This window comes from Panthera leo, chromosome A2, assembly GCF_018350215.1.
Source record: "Panthera leo isolate Ple1 chromosome A2, P.leo_Ple1_pat1.1, whole genome shotgun sequence".
Taxonomy (NCBI): domain Eukaryota; kingdom Metazoa; phylum Chordata; class Mammalia; order Carnivora; family Felidae; genus Panthera; species Panthera leo.
This window is the reverse complement of record NC_056680.1, coordinates 163,103,762-163,116,398: the sequence shown is the minus strand read 5'-3', so window position 1 is coordinate 163,116,398 and position 12,637 is coordinate 163,103,762. Positions and strand designations below refer to the sequence as shown.

General features: G+C 50.4%; 1 long non-coding RNA gene across 1 annotated transcript; it reads right to left on the bottom strand.

Moving 5' to 3' along the window:
* Nucleotides 1–5,062: 5,062 nt before the first annotated feature.
* On the bottom strand, nucleotides 5,063–6,297 carry LOC122213600. The gene is made up of 3 exons (XR_006199595.1): nucleotides 5,943–6,297; nucleotides 5,696–5,818; nucleotides 5,063–5,099 (listed from the first exon to the last, which is right to left on the bottom strand). It is a non-coding gene; the product is annotated as an uncharacterized LOC122213600 (long non-coding RNA).
* Between the last annotated feature and the right edge of the window lie 6,340 nt (nucleotides 6,298–12,637).

Here is a 12,637-nt window from a genome sequence, read left to right as displayed (position 1 = left end):
ATAACATTGGTTTGCGTTTACTTTTTTGTTGTCGTCAGAAGCAAATGAAAGCCAACAATGAGGCATAGTTTCTGTGTCCGCGCAGTCTCCGTTTTTTCCATATATCACAACATGTCCCGTGTTATTCTTCTCAGACCGTAAACCATACATCAGAGACTGACGGCATCGCTTTTGACGGTGTTAGGACAAAACGCCCACGGAGAAATAAATTTCATGTTCTGTAAGAAGCTCTTCAGGTACAATCTCTATTGATCATACTGCCAAAGAGGCTTGTTTCCTCCGATATGCTTCTATTTGTAGTTGGCTTTCCTAAGCAGGAAGAGATATCTCTTATTGCGCTTCTCCCCAGAAATGGGGAAGGCAGAACACTTCCTGTATAGAGTTCAGCATTTCCTCCATGGCCCACGATGTGACTGTTCACGGCTGCTATCCTGAGTCCTGAATAACTCAAGACCACCTTCAAAAGAACTTGTAACAAACATCTTTTGAGGCTGGGAATGATGCATATTTATGCATATGGAGACAACTTTAAAACAAAATAATCAGGGCTTAGAGGGTGTCGATCTAATGCAATTTAGTCAGTGAGCACCCAGACAATGGGATCTTAATTTCCTGTGTTTAACTAGTTATGCTGGGCCAAGAAGGAAAAAGAACACAAAAAAAGGGCTGTCTTCAAAAATGCCCATCCAGCCGCGCTGTGAATCTTAAATGGTAGAGCTGTAGGCAGGAGCGATCTGTGTGTTCTCCGTTGCCATGAGATCGCAAATAGAGAAGGGTACCAAAAAATTAGTGCCCATTCCTTTGAAATTAGCTGGCATTCTCCCTCAAGAGGAAGGGCCTGTCACCACACTCAATGGACTTCCCGGAGGTCTTGGCAACAGCTGGAGAAAATGGTCCAAACCAGAGCTGATCGGCCAGAGCGTGTTGAGCATGTCAGAGAGTTGGTAACAGACCCCAAACCACAGGCCCGGTAAGGAAATCACCGAGAACGTGAACATGTTCAGATCAACTCTGCTGTGCTTCTGCGTCTGCCCAGGCACCCGCTCAGCCCAGAAACCGTCCTCGGCTGCTCTCCGGTGCTGCTCCTTTTCCAGGGCCTGCTCGTTCAGTCCGCTCACTCAGCCTGAGTCTGCAGCCCGGCTTTTGATCCCACTGTCCCTCTTGCTGAACTACCCGGTGCCTTCACACTAGCCAGCCTGTCTCCATGCTTTGCCTGTCCAAGACCTCTTTGGGCCAAGCGGCACCGCCGTGAGAGGCGTCGTGGCAAAACACAGAGGGTTTGTACGTCACGCCAGCTTCCTTCCCCACAGCCTGCAACAAATCCCTAGGAATGACTATGGAATTCGATCCTAACCCTGACTGTGGCATTCAGGGCCCTCCACAAGCTACTCCTGAATTACCTCTCTAATCTCATCTCACATTACGCCCTTCACACATCAGGGCACGCCGACCACATGCCAGACACTCTGCATTGTCAGGTCAGCCTAGAACATTCTTCTTCACCTACCCCCATCCTCTTCCTCCTTCAAGATTCCATTCCACTCATCCTTCGAGTTCAATTCAAAAGCACTTCCTTTATTTGTTGGACAAAATAGGGCGAATGCTCCTTTATGTCTCTAATCAGATCAATCATAGTTGTTTTTTTTAAATGTTTATTTATTTTTTTAAATGTTTATTTATTTTTGACAGAGAGAGAGAGACAGAGAGACAGAGCATGAGCGGGGGAGGGGCAGAGAGAGGGAGACACAGAATCGGAAACAGGCTCCAGGCTCCGAGCCATCAGCACAGAGCCTGATGCGGGTCTCAAACCCACAAACCGTGAGATCGTGACCTGAGCCAAAGTCGGAGGCTCAACCGACTGAGCCACCCAAGTGCCCCTATTTATTTATTTTTGAGAGAGAGGAGGGTGAGGGGCAGAGTGAGACAGAGAGAGAGAATCCCAAGCAGGCTCCATGCTGTCCGCTCAGAGCCTGATGCAGGGCTGGATTTCACAAACCGTGAGATCCTGACCTGAGCAGAAATCAAGAGTCTGACGCTGAACCGACTGAGCCGCCCGGGCGCCCCTGAGATCGATCACTAGTTCTGGGTCTACCAGTCAGAATCTAGAGTTAAATCTACAGGTGCACATATTAATTAGGTTCCCCGTTCTACCGAAAAGCACTATAACTTTATTCATAACACTGTCCTAGCCAACTCTTACAGAGAACTGAACTACAAGAATATCTTCGTTTATAAAGCATATTCAGTACATCATCACATTTACTCTCCATAACATCCCACAAGGTAGATATTATAAATACCTCCTTTAATCAAATAAGAACACTGGGGCTCATACTTTTCAAATTAGGATATATTGAAAATTCAGCTCTGTTTGGGTACCTTCTTTAGGCCCTCTTAAGAAAACAGGGAAATGCTAACGTGTCACAACACCAGTATGTGGGAAGCACGGAGATCATGTGGGTCCCAGTCGGAGCCAGGAGGGATCCCGACAGCCTGCCCTTCGGACCGACCCGGTCCCACACTTTGAAAATGGTGAGCTCTTCACCCAGAATGTTTTCTATTTCCAGCAACAAATGCCCACGAACTTCCATTAGGCAATCACTATATGTCCTAGGGACTGAGTAGCATCCAATAAAACTCTCATTGTTTTACCGAAAGGAAGGAAACTGCTGAGTGGCAGACTTGGATGCCAAGCACTCTGGACAGAGTGTACTGCCAGCAGCGAGGTGCAAACGTCTCTTGCCATTGTGCAATCTCACAAGCAACAGGTTTCGGAGGAGTTGGCTTCCCAGGGGCCTCCCCTTTCCTTACTGATGCTCGCTCTAGAACGTTTTTTAGAAGCAACACGACAGGAACTCTTATGGAACTAGAATGAACGAAGCAAGACTGTGCCGCTTCAAAACATCCTCCCCGGGTGTTGACCCGGTCCCTCTGGGCCCGAGAAGGGGTGCGGGCAAAATGAGAGTTCATAGCGAATGATGTGGAGAAACCGAACGGTGGTGGGTGGAAAGCCGCGGAGTGAGAATCCAGGCCAGCTGAGTTTGAGTCTTTTCTTTTCTCTTTTATTGTAGAGAGAGAGAGGCTGAGAGAGACACAGAGAGGGCAGGGGAGGGACAGAGGAGAGAGAGAGAGAGAGAGAAAGAATCTTAAGCAGGCTCCTCGCTGAGCACGGAGCCCGACCTGGGGATCCATCCCACGAGCCTGGGATCATGACCTGAGCGGAAAGCAAGAGTCAGACGCTCGACTGACTGAGCCACCCAGGTGCCCCAGAGTTTGAGACTTTTCATCCAGCCGGAACTCTGGTTGCAACCATGTGTATCTGAACCATGTCGTCACTTACTTTTTCTCGTGCTTACCTTACTTACCAAGGTGCAAGATGAATTCTAAGCAAGAGCGGTTTGCAAAAAAAAAAAAAAAAAAACAAAAAAAAAACAAAAAAAAAAAACAAACCCGGAGTCACTGGGTTCCTGATACATATAGCTGATAACAAATAGCTTATCAGTCAAGGTGAAAATCACGCTGTGCTCTTAATCCAGACTGAAAATGTTGTATCAGTTTATACCAATAAAAAAAAATGTATAAAATTAATTTGACTTTATTAGAGTATGGAAGGAGCCCAAATTTTGAAGTCTTTCCGAATGTGTTCAAATGCCATTTCAGAAACTTAAATATGTTTCTACATATTTATGAGCTTTAGTTTCCTTATCCGTGAGGAAGGGTTTTTCTGAGCTGTACAGTCAGTTTATAAAAATGCCAGGCACTGTAACATGGAAAGCGTTCAATGTCCTCGCTGCCCTGGTTCCCGGCACCTGCTTCTCCTTCTGGTTGGTAATTCTCATATACTCAGATTTGTGTGGCCACAATCACGCAGCTCTAATCTGGCTATTTGGATGATAACTAAGGGATAAAAAAAGGGTTGAAATAGACTGATCCTCACTATTACTTAAGATTTGAGACATTTTTCCATCCGTGGAGGTGACCTGTGTTGAATCGTTCCTGCTCTCTCGCCAGCTGTGACCCCAGGGACACTTAATTCTTAGGATGATAAAGCTTTTCTAATTCAGAGCTAAATAGTCTAGACTGGTAAAAGGTATAGGCTTTAAAGCCAAATGGACTGAGTATGAATTTCAGCGCTGACTTGACGAGTTTGTGACCTTAGGCGACTTATTGAACCTCCCTATTCCTCAATCTCCATCTCAGTAAAATTAAGGAAATAATATGACCTGCTTCATGAGGGCTGGTGCGAAGAATGAAGAGATGATTTATGTAGAAACCCTTCCAATGGTGCCTGATACCTAGGAAGTATTAAGTAAATGATAGTTATTATCATTATAATTTTTTAATTATTATTGCTGTGTGGGAATCAACATATTCCAGGTGGGCTTCAGTAGAACTTAGTTTTTAACCCATCCAGCTAGAGGAAAACTACCACTGGGAAATTTTCCAGTCATTCTAAGCTGAATACCTCATCTCTGCCTTAAAGAACAAAGTAAGCTCTATTTAAAAGCACTTAGTACTTCGGTGTCTGGCTGGCTCAGTCGGTTAAGCGTCCAACTTCAGTTCGGATCATGATCTCACGGTTCGTGGGTTCGAGCCCCGTGTCTAGCCCCACATCGGGCTCTGCACTGACAGCTCAGAGCCTAGAGCCCGGAGCCTGTTTTGGATTCTGTGTCTCCTCTCTCTGTTCCTCCCTGGCTTGTGGTCTGTGTGTCTGTCTGTCTCCCTCTCAAAAATAAATAAACTTTAAAATCATGTAAACACTAAATCATTCAGCAGTCTTCCAAGCACACATGGAAGAGGGGACTGGGGGGGGGAGGGAGTGCCTTGCATGACCCCACCCTGCAGACTGACCCAAAACCCCTTCTGCTGGCTCACTTTCTCAGTCTGACGGCCCAAAACTCCAATTCAGCCCACACAGACCCATTCCTCCTACCATTACCCATGTCTTTCAAAACGCTTGCAAAAAAAATACCCATCTAGCTCTTGAGTTTTGTCTTTTCTCCACAAAACAAGTAATGAAATGGCAACAAGTACATACCCATCAATAATGACTTTGAATGTGCACAGACCGAACATCCCAATACAAAGACATAGGGTGACTAGAAGAGATTAAAAAAATAATAATAATAAGACCCATCTATATGCTGCATACAAGAGACTCATTTTAGACCTAAAGACACCTGCAGATTGTAAGTGAGGAGGTGGAAAAACGCTTCTCATGAACGTGGGTGTCACAAGAAAGTCGGGGCAGCAATACTTAATTGGACAAAATGGACTACTTTTTTTATTAGTAGGCTCTGCGCCCAACGTGGGGCTTGAACTCAAGACCCCCATGATCTAGAGTAGAGTCCCATGCACTTCTGACTGAGCCAACCAGGCACCCCAGACGAAAGAGACTTGAAGACAGAGACTGCAACAAGAGCTTTGTCTTTGCTGTTCCCGTGGCGCCTAGAAGGAAATGGTTGGTGACAGCAGTAGTGTGTTCCCAACGCTCCCCTTGTGGGGCAAAGAGGAGGTTGCCAGTGTTTCCTCCACCCCACAGTTCATTTGCAAACGCGGATATTTATGCCACCATGATACAGGTTTCTCTAGCACTCAGCAGTTAGCATAAGTGAACTTTCACACTTTGGAAATGGCAGGATATTTAATTTCACAAGAGGTCCCGGTGCCCACAAACCTGCCTGGAGCTGGTCACCTGTGATTTAGTAACCGTGACCCCGTTGCCAATGCATGGACGTCTCACACTCGCATGTACAGCTGCATTCGGAACTCGGCTGGCTCACAGAATCATGGCCAATGGGATTCTTGCTGGCCGGTTCTGGAAAACGGCGTCTTCATTCAAGCATCAGAACTTTCTCTCCTTTCTCCACATCCCACCCCCCCCCCCCCCCCCCCCCCCCCGCTCCCGCCACAGGCTTCTTCCTCCCAGCCCCTCTCCTGACCCAGCTTTGGTGCCCGGAAATCAGATCGTGTTCTCCCCTGTAGAGAATGATAAAACCCTGCAAGGATGACAGAAGTGCCTTTGAGATGTGATTCTGCAGCTCGAATCAAGGGATCAGGAGACTTCCTATAGGAAAACAGACAATGGGCCTTTTGTGGGTGATTAGTATGAACGTAAGCCTCAGTTTCTCTCTCGTCTTCTCCCCTTCCTTTTGTTACAGCCTCCCTCTGCCTTCCCCACTTGTTCTGCCCCTGGGTCACTGGGCAGGAACCTAGTGCATGGCAGGGCTGGCTTTGCTGGCTGCCCAAGACGGCCCCGTGCCTGGTTTAATGCCCCACTGCTGCAGCCACCCTGCAATTCTTTTTCTTTCTTTTTTTTTTTAGTGTTTATTTATTTTTGAGAGAGAAAGACAGAGAGTGGGCAGGGGAGGGGCAGACAGAGAGAGGGAGACACAGAATCTGAAGCAGGCTCCAGGCTCCGAGCTGTCAGCACAGAGCCCGACACAGGGCTCGAACCCATGGACCTGAGATCATGACCTGAGCCCAAATCGGACGCTTAACTGACTGAGCCACCCAGGCGCCCCCATCCTGAAATTCCTCGTCATCTTTTTAACAAGGGGCCTGGCATTTCCATGCTGCACTGGGTGCTGCCAGTTACATAGCTGGTCCTAACACCTGGTCTAGGGAGGTGACCTTCCAGGATGCTCATCCTGATTTACACCCCTAGTCGGCATGGGAGAAGTAGGAGATCAGGCTCCTGGACACAGGGATCCTACCCTGCCCGTCCCCAAATCAATCCCCAGCACCCAGCAGGGGCCTGGCACACTGTGGAGGGAAGGGGAGGGGAGGGAGAGAGAAGGGGAGGACAGGGAGAGGGGAAGGGAGTGGGGGGAGGAAAGGGAGAGGGGAGGGGAGGAGAGGGAAGGGAGAAGAGGAGAGGGAAAGGAGGGGGGCAGAGGGGAGGGGAGGGGGGACAGGGAGAGGGGAAGAGAGGGACAGCAGAGGGGAGGGGAGGGGAGAGAAGAAAAGGGCTATAGGATTCACTCAAGCACCATTTCCACTGAACCCTCCCTAAATGAAAAGAATTACTTACGCTTCCCGCTTCCCGAGCCCCTCTGTTGAGTGAGGGGACAAGGAGAAGCACCACCTACCCCTGAGAGCGCACACTCAGCTTCCAGTCACCCCCTCAGCTGTTCGAGGTGAATCCTCCCTTAACAAGTCCATGTAAGTGGCGGGTATTTGGCCACTGAGTGGATTTTTGTAGCAACTGGTATGAAGGCCGCGGCACACGTCGGGGACGGGCCCCCTGCAGGCCCGTCGCGGTCCGCACAGGCCACACGCACCTGCTCGATGGAAAGTACCCTCTCCGGCCACACAGAGCCCCCTGAGCTTCGGCTCCGAACGTCCCTCCCCAGCTCCCGCCTTCCAGACTCACTTGCGGAAGCTTCCCGACCTCTCCCTGCCCCTCCTCCGGCCCTGCCCTGACGTCACTGGCCTCTCGGCTCTCCAGGCCACCGGGGCTCCCTCTGCCGTTGGTGGAGCGGCTGCTGCTTTCCCGGCCCGCGGCCTCCGGGAGGACCGGCAGGCCGCCCCTCAGCTCTCTGGCCCCCGTGCCGACCCTTCTGTCTCCTCTGCCGCAGCCAGAGTGCTCACGTGGCCTGGCCCCGGGGCTAACTTGTCACCGTTCCCTTCAGGTGTAGCCCGTAGCCCCCTACTGCTGTGGGATTATCTTGAGACGGCTGTCACATTAACCTGTTATCCACCCTGACTATTGAGTAGGAATTAGAATGAGGTGCATCACTTTCTCTTCATTTTTGCATTGATTTATTTTGAGAGAGAGAGAGAGAGAGAGAGAGAGAGAACAAGCTGGGGAGGGGCAGAGAGAAGGAGAGACAAAATCCCAAGCAGGCTCCACGCCATCAGCACAGAGCCCGACTCAGGGCTCGGATTCACAAGCCGTGAGATTCATAAGACTTGGGCTGAAACCAAGAGTCACCAAGAGCCACCCAGGGGCCCCAGACTCCCTTTGGACAGCAAGTGGAGGCAGCACAGCGGGGGGGACAAGGCTGGGCCCCACGCTGGGAGCTTGGGGCAGGCGAGGAGTTGCCCACGAGGCAGCACAAAGGGCCATGTGTCTAGAAGGGAGGATTGTACACTGAGGGACGTGAGAGCCGTGAACGTCAACCTTTGCCTGGTTGGAGGCGGAGGAAAGGATGACAACGTCCCTCAGTCCTCTTAGGTTAGCGGCAGCACAGGCACATTAAACCGGCAAAAGACAGGTGGACAGGAGAGAGCCTCATATTCACACAGGGGGCCTCACAGAAAAGAGGGAAGAAACCCTAGAAAGCAGTTAGGCCCGGGAGTTTGTATATCGTTTCAACAGAGGGCAAGAGACGGTGGTAGAAACGTGACAAGACAACGAAAAGAGGTTTGCGCTCCTATGGGCAGTAACCGATGGGAAGGTAAATAAATGGGGGAAATTAATGGAAAAGCAGGCTTATTCGGTAAGGTTTGTTTATGCAGACTCATCTCGGCGCTGACTTTTGTCTTTTAATGTTTGTTTATTTTTTGAGAGAGAGACAGAGACAGAGTGCAAATGGGGGGTAGGGGCAGAGAGAGAGGGAGACACAGAATCCGAAGCAGTTCCGGGCTCCGAGCTGTCAGCACAGAGCCTGACGAGGGGCTCGAACTCACGAACCGGGAGATCATGACCCGAGCCGAAGTCACATGCTGAACCGACTGAGCCACCGGCACCTTCGGTGCTAACTTTCTGTCTCTCAGGATAGTTTTTCCCTTCCTCCTGGCTCGGGAGAGGGCGCGGGGCAAGGGAGGGGATGCCCTGCTTTGAAGCAGAAAGAGAGGGGGCAGAGAGTTCCTCCCGCATCTGCCGTGTCGCCATTGGCTTCGGCTCAAAATAATCCCATGCCAGAGGGGCGTCTCCTGGGGTGGTAGATTCCGGTCCAACGTCAGAGATAGGAGCGAAGATTCCCCCAACACACAGCCTCCCTCCGCCAAAATAAAAGATTTTCAACACATTTTATAAACTTTTATCAAGTCCCTTTGAGATGCTGGCAGCCAGCCGAGGGGTTGGGGTCCAAGAATGAACACCGGCAAGTGGGTGGGGAGAAGGAGGTGTGCACACGTCAGTGCGTGAACAGGCTGGACAGAGTGGCGGCATTTTAGGGAGCGCCAGGGAGAGAACAATTAATTCCGAGTACGAGAGCTTGCACGAGTTCCACCGAGGGAGAAACATTTAAAAATAAAATAATGAGGGGTGCCTGGGCGGCTCAGTCGGTTAAGCGACCGACTCTTGATTTCCGCTTGGGTCGTGATCTCATGGTTGTGGGATCAAGCCCCACGTTGGGCTCTGTGCTGACAGCATGGAGCCTGCTTGAGAGTCTCTCTCTCCCTCTCTCTCTCTGTCCCTCCCCCGTGCTCTCTCTCACTCTCTCAAAATAAATAAACATTAAAAAAAAAAAAAAAAAGATGCGGGGCACCTGGGTGGCTCAAACAATCGAGCATCAGACTCTTGATTTTGGCTCAGGTCATGATCTCAGCCCTGCCCGTCTCCCCCCGCCAGGCACCTGCCTGGCTTTTTAGCCGCCAGATCTCTGGCATGGATCTCAGTTCCAGTTATTCGGTCCCACTTTCCCCGTAAATTTATCTGTACTTGTCAGATTAGGTGTCCCGATTTTTGGCCTGAACTGTACGAGAACCCTAGTCATCAGTTATCCCTAACCCGCACGTCCTGTCACTGGCTGCAATACATTCCGCGGGGACCACATGTCATGGGCGACCCCTGGTATAGCCACTGAACAAACACCCACTCCCCCTCAAAAGGGCCCGATTTTTCCCGGGTCCCTCCACCTTGCAACCATCTGGAAACCTCCCCGGGCTCTCTCGAAGAACTGCTTTAGGGATTCGGAGAAGGGAGGAGGTGATGGAGAGGGCGAGGCCGGCCCCCCCGAGAGAACCCCCAGTGAAACTTCTGGGCACAGCTGGTCTGCTTCCAAATACCTCCAGCAAAGGGGTTGTGTCAGAAAACAGAGGCGTGGACAGCTAACCCCGTCTGGGGAGCGCCAGACTCTCAAAACCGTGTTGTAGAAAGGGCACCATCAATATCCCGGGGCTGCAGATACTGGGCTCGCTCTCTATGTCACCGCCTGAAATTCTAGATTCCATTTCTTTAAAAACGTAAACAACTTTGGGAAGTTAAGGGACTGGGGCATTCACATATCATCATAAATTAGTGGTCGCTTTCCCGAGCCAGCTACCGAGGAAATGGGATATTTGATGCAGGGCGCAGAGGGCAAAGGTGGCCGGGAGAAGAGGGCTGTTTATTTTTTTAAGGTTTGGACAACTGCCAGAGGCACTGAATATTTAATTAGTGCTGCAGAAAGAGAATTACTCAAGCAAGAGCCCGGCCGGCCGTACAACAGGGGCTGAAGGCAGTTTGCGGGCTCTTGGGCTCAGCACCCTAAGGAGAACATCCCTGAGGTGCAATAGAGGGGGCCCTGCCCCCCCTACGCTTCAGAGCCCCCCTCTCCCCCCCACCCCCCTTCTGGGATGCAAATCCAGGCCCACACTCCCGTCAGTGACACCAGGTCCTATTTATGGGTAATCAACGAGAATGTCGAGTATTCTTTGTTTTTAATGTTTATTTTATTTATTTTGGGGGGGAGGACGAGTGGGGGAGGGACAGAGAGAGGAGAGTCACCACGGAGCCCAATGTGGGGTTCCGTCTCACAAACCGAACCTCAAGACCATGACCTGAGAGGCAATCAAGGATCAGATGCTTAACCGACTGAGCCACCCAAGCGCTCCGAATGTCTAATGTTATTCACATGGGCAAATATGTTCTTAGTTCAAACAACAGAATGTAAAATGAACTGTCTTTAATACTTTTTAAATTTAAAAAAAAATTTTTTTAGTGTTTAGTTTTGAAAGAGAGAGACAGAGCAGAGTGGGGGAGGGGCAGAGAGAGAGGGAGACCCAGAACCCGAAGCAGGCTCCGGGCTCCGAGCTGTCCGCGCAGAGCCCGACGCGGGGCTCGAACTCACGAACCTCGAGATCGTGACCAGAGCCAAAGTTGGACGCTCACCAGACCGAGCCACCCAGGTGCCCCTGGTTTTTTGGGTTTTTTGTTGCTTGTTTGTTTGTTTTTGAGTGAGAGAGAGAGAGCACAAGCAGGGGAGGGGTGGAGAGAGAGGAGAGAGACAATCCCAGGCAGGCTCCAGGGTGTCAGCTCAGAGCCTGACATGGGGCTTGAACTCACAAACTGTGAGATCATGACCTGAACAGAAACCAAGAGTTGGAGGCTGAACCGACTGAGCCGCCCCTGAATGTAAAGTGAATCTTTGGGACGCCATCCATGTGTAAGTCGGGAGATGTCTAGCAATAAAAATGGCTAAGTTTTTAAACACTTCCTAATCACTGTGCTAAAGGCCCTACATGGGTAGTTCCATTTCATCACCACCACAGCTCTGTGAGATTGGCGCATTTCTGCTACGCTCATTTCATAGACACGGAGGCAGGGTTAGAAAGCAAGTGGGGGATCCCGGACTCAAATGCAGTGATCAGACTCCAAACAGCACGTTCCTCGCATGCGCCCCTTGTGTTCAGTTACAGTCACGTGCTTTCGTTCCGGGAAGGGGAAAAGATTGTCAACCCGCAAGGCAACTCTGGACGCTGTCTTCACAGGAGGTGGTGTGAGAAGTGAGTAGGATAGGGGCCTTGAACCAAACGGACGCGGGTTCAAGTTCTGACTCTGTCACCGATCGGCCAAGTTACCCTGGACAAGTTTCTCGTGGTCTCTGAACTTGAATACACTCGCCTGTAAAACAGGGGGACGATGCCAACCGTATAAACAAGATAGGAAGGTAAGGGGGACATTAGAGCATCTGGCTCCGCAGAGTGTGAGCTCTGAGTTGAGGACCAAAGATTCCACCAAAACCCCGGTCGGAAAATGCCTTCTTGTTCTTCCCTCGATTCTCGGGAACCTTGTCGTGAGATGTTACGTAGGATTTCCCCACCAGCAGTGCACAGGCTGACACAATTCACCCAGCCGACAGCAACAGCCACGGTCACGGTAATGCAGGTGCATTTACAGCCTTCGCTGGGATTACCCACAGCTGACCAAGGGCAAACACAGCCCCAGTTCTCCAGCTCAACTGGTGGGTCGCCGGGATCAATGGCTAGGTAAAAAAAACAAAAACAAAACCAAAAAACAGCCTCTCCTTTTATTTCGTTTTGCTATTTTGTCCAAGGAATGGAAGGTACTGGGCTACAGAGGCAAAAATACACAAGCCTAAAAACTATTCCAGAAAACTGGTGTTACGTCTTCAGAAGAATACAGGTTTCGCCGTCACCCACACTAGCGATACGAAGCTGGGTTTCCAGATGGGGCTGTACCCCCGCAAGCTCTCTTTTGCCTCTCTGGGTGTGCCTGGGAGGGTTGCACACATGCATGAAAAGTTGGGAAGGACCTTTCCTGGAAGTGGGATTCGTGGAGGGTGTGAGGGTACCAAGGGTGCCGGTGACACTCATGTTTCCGCTTCATGAGGTCTGTCTTGTTTGACTCTAGAACCCTCTGAGGGTGGCATTGTCATCATTTTATACACGATGGACCCAAGTGCCAGAGAGGTTACGATATCGCCCCAGAGCACGAGGCTCGCTAAGCAACAGAACAGGAATTTGA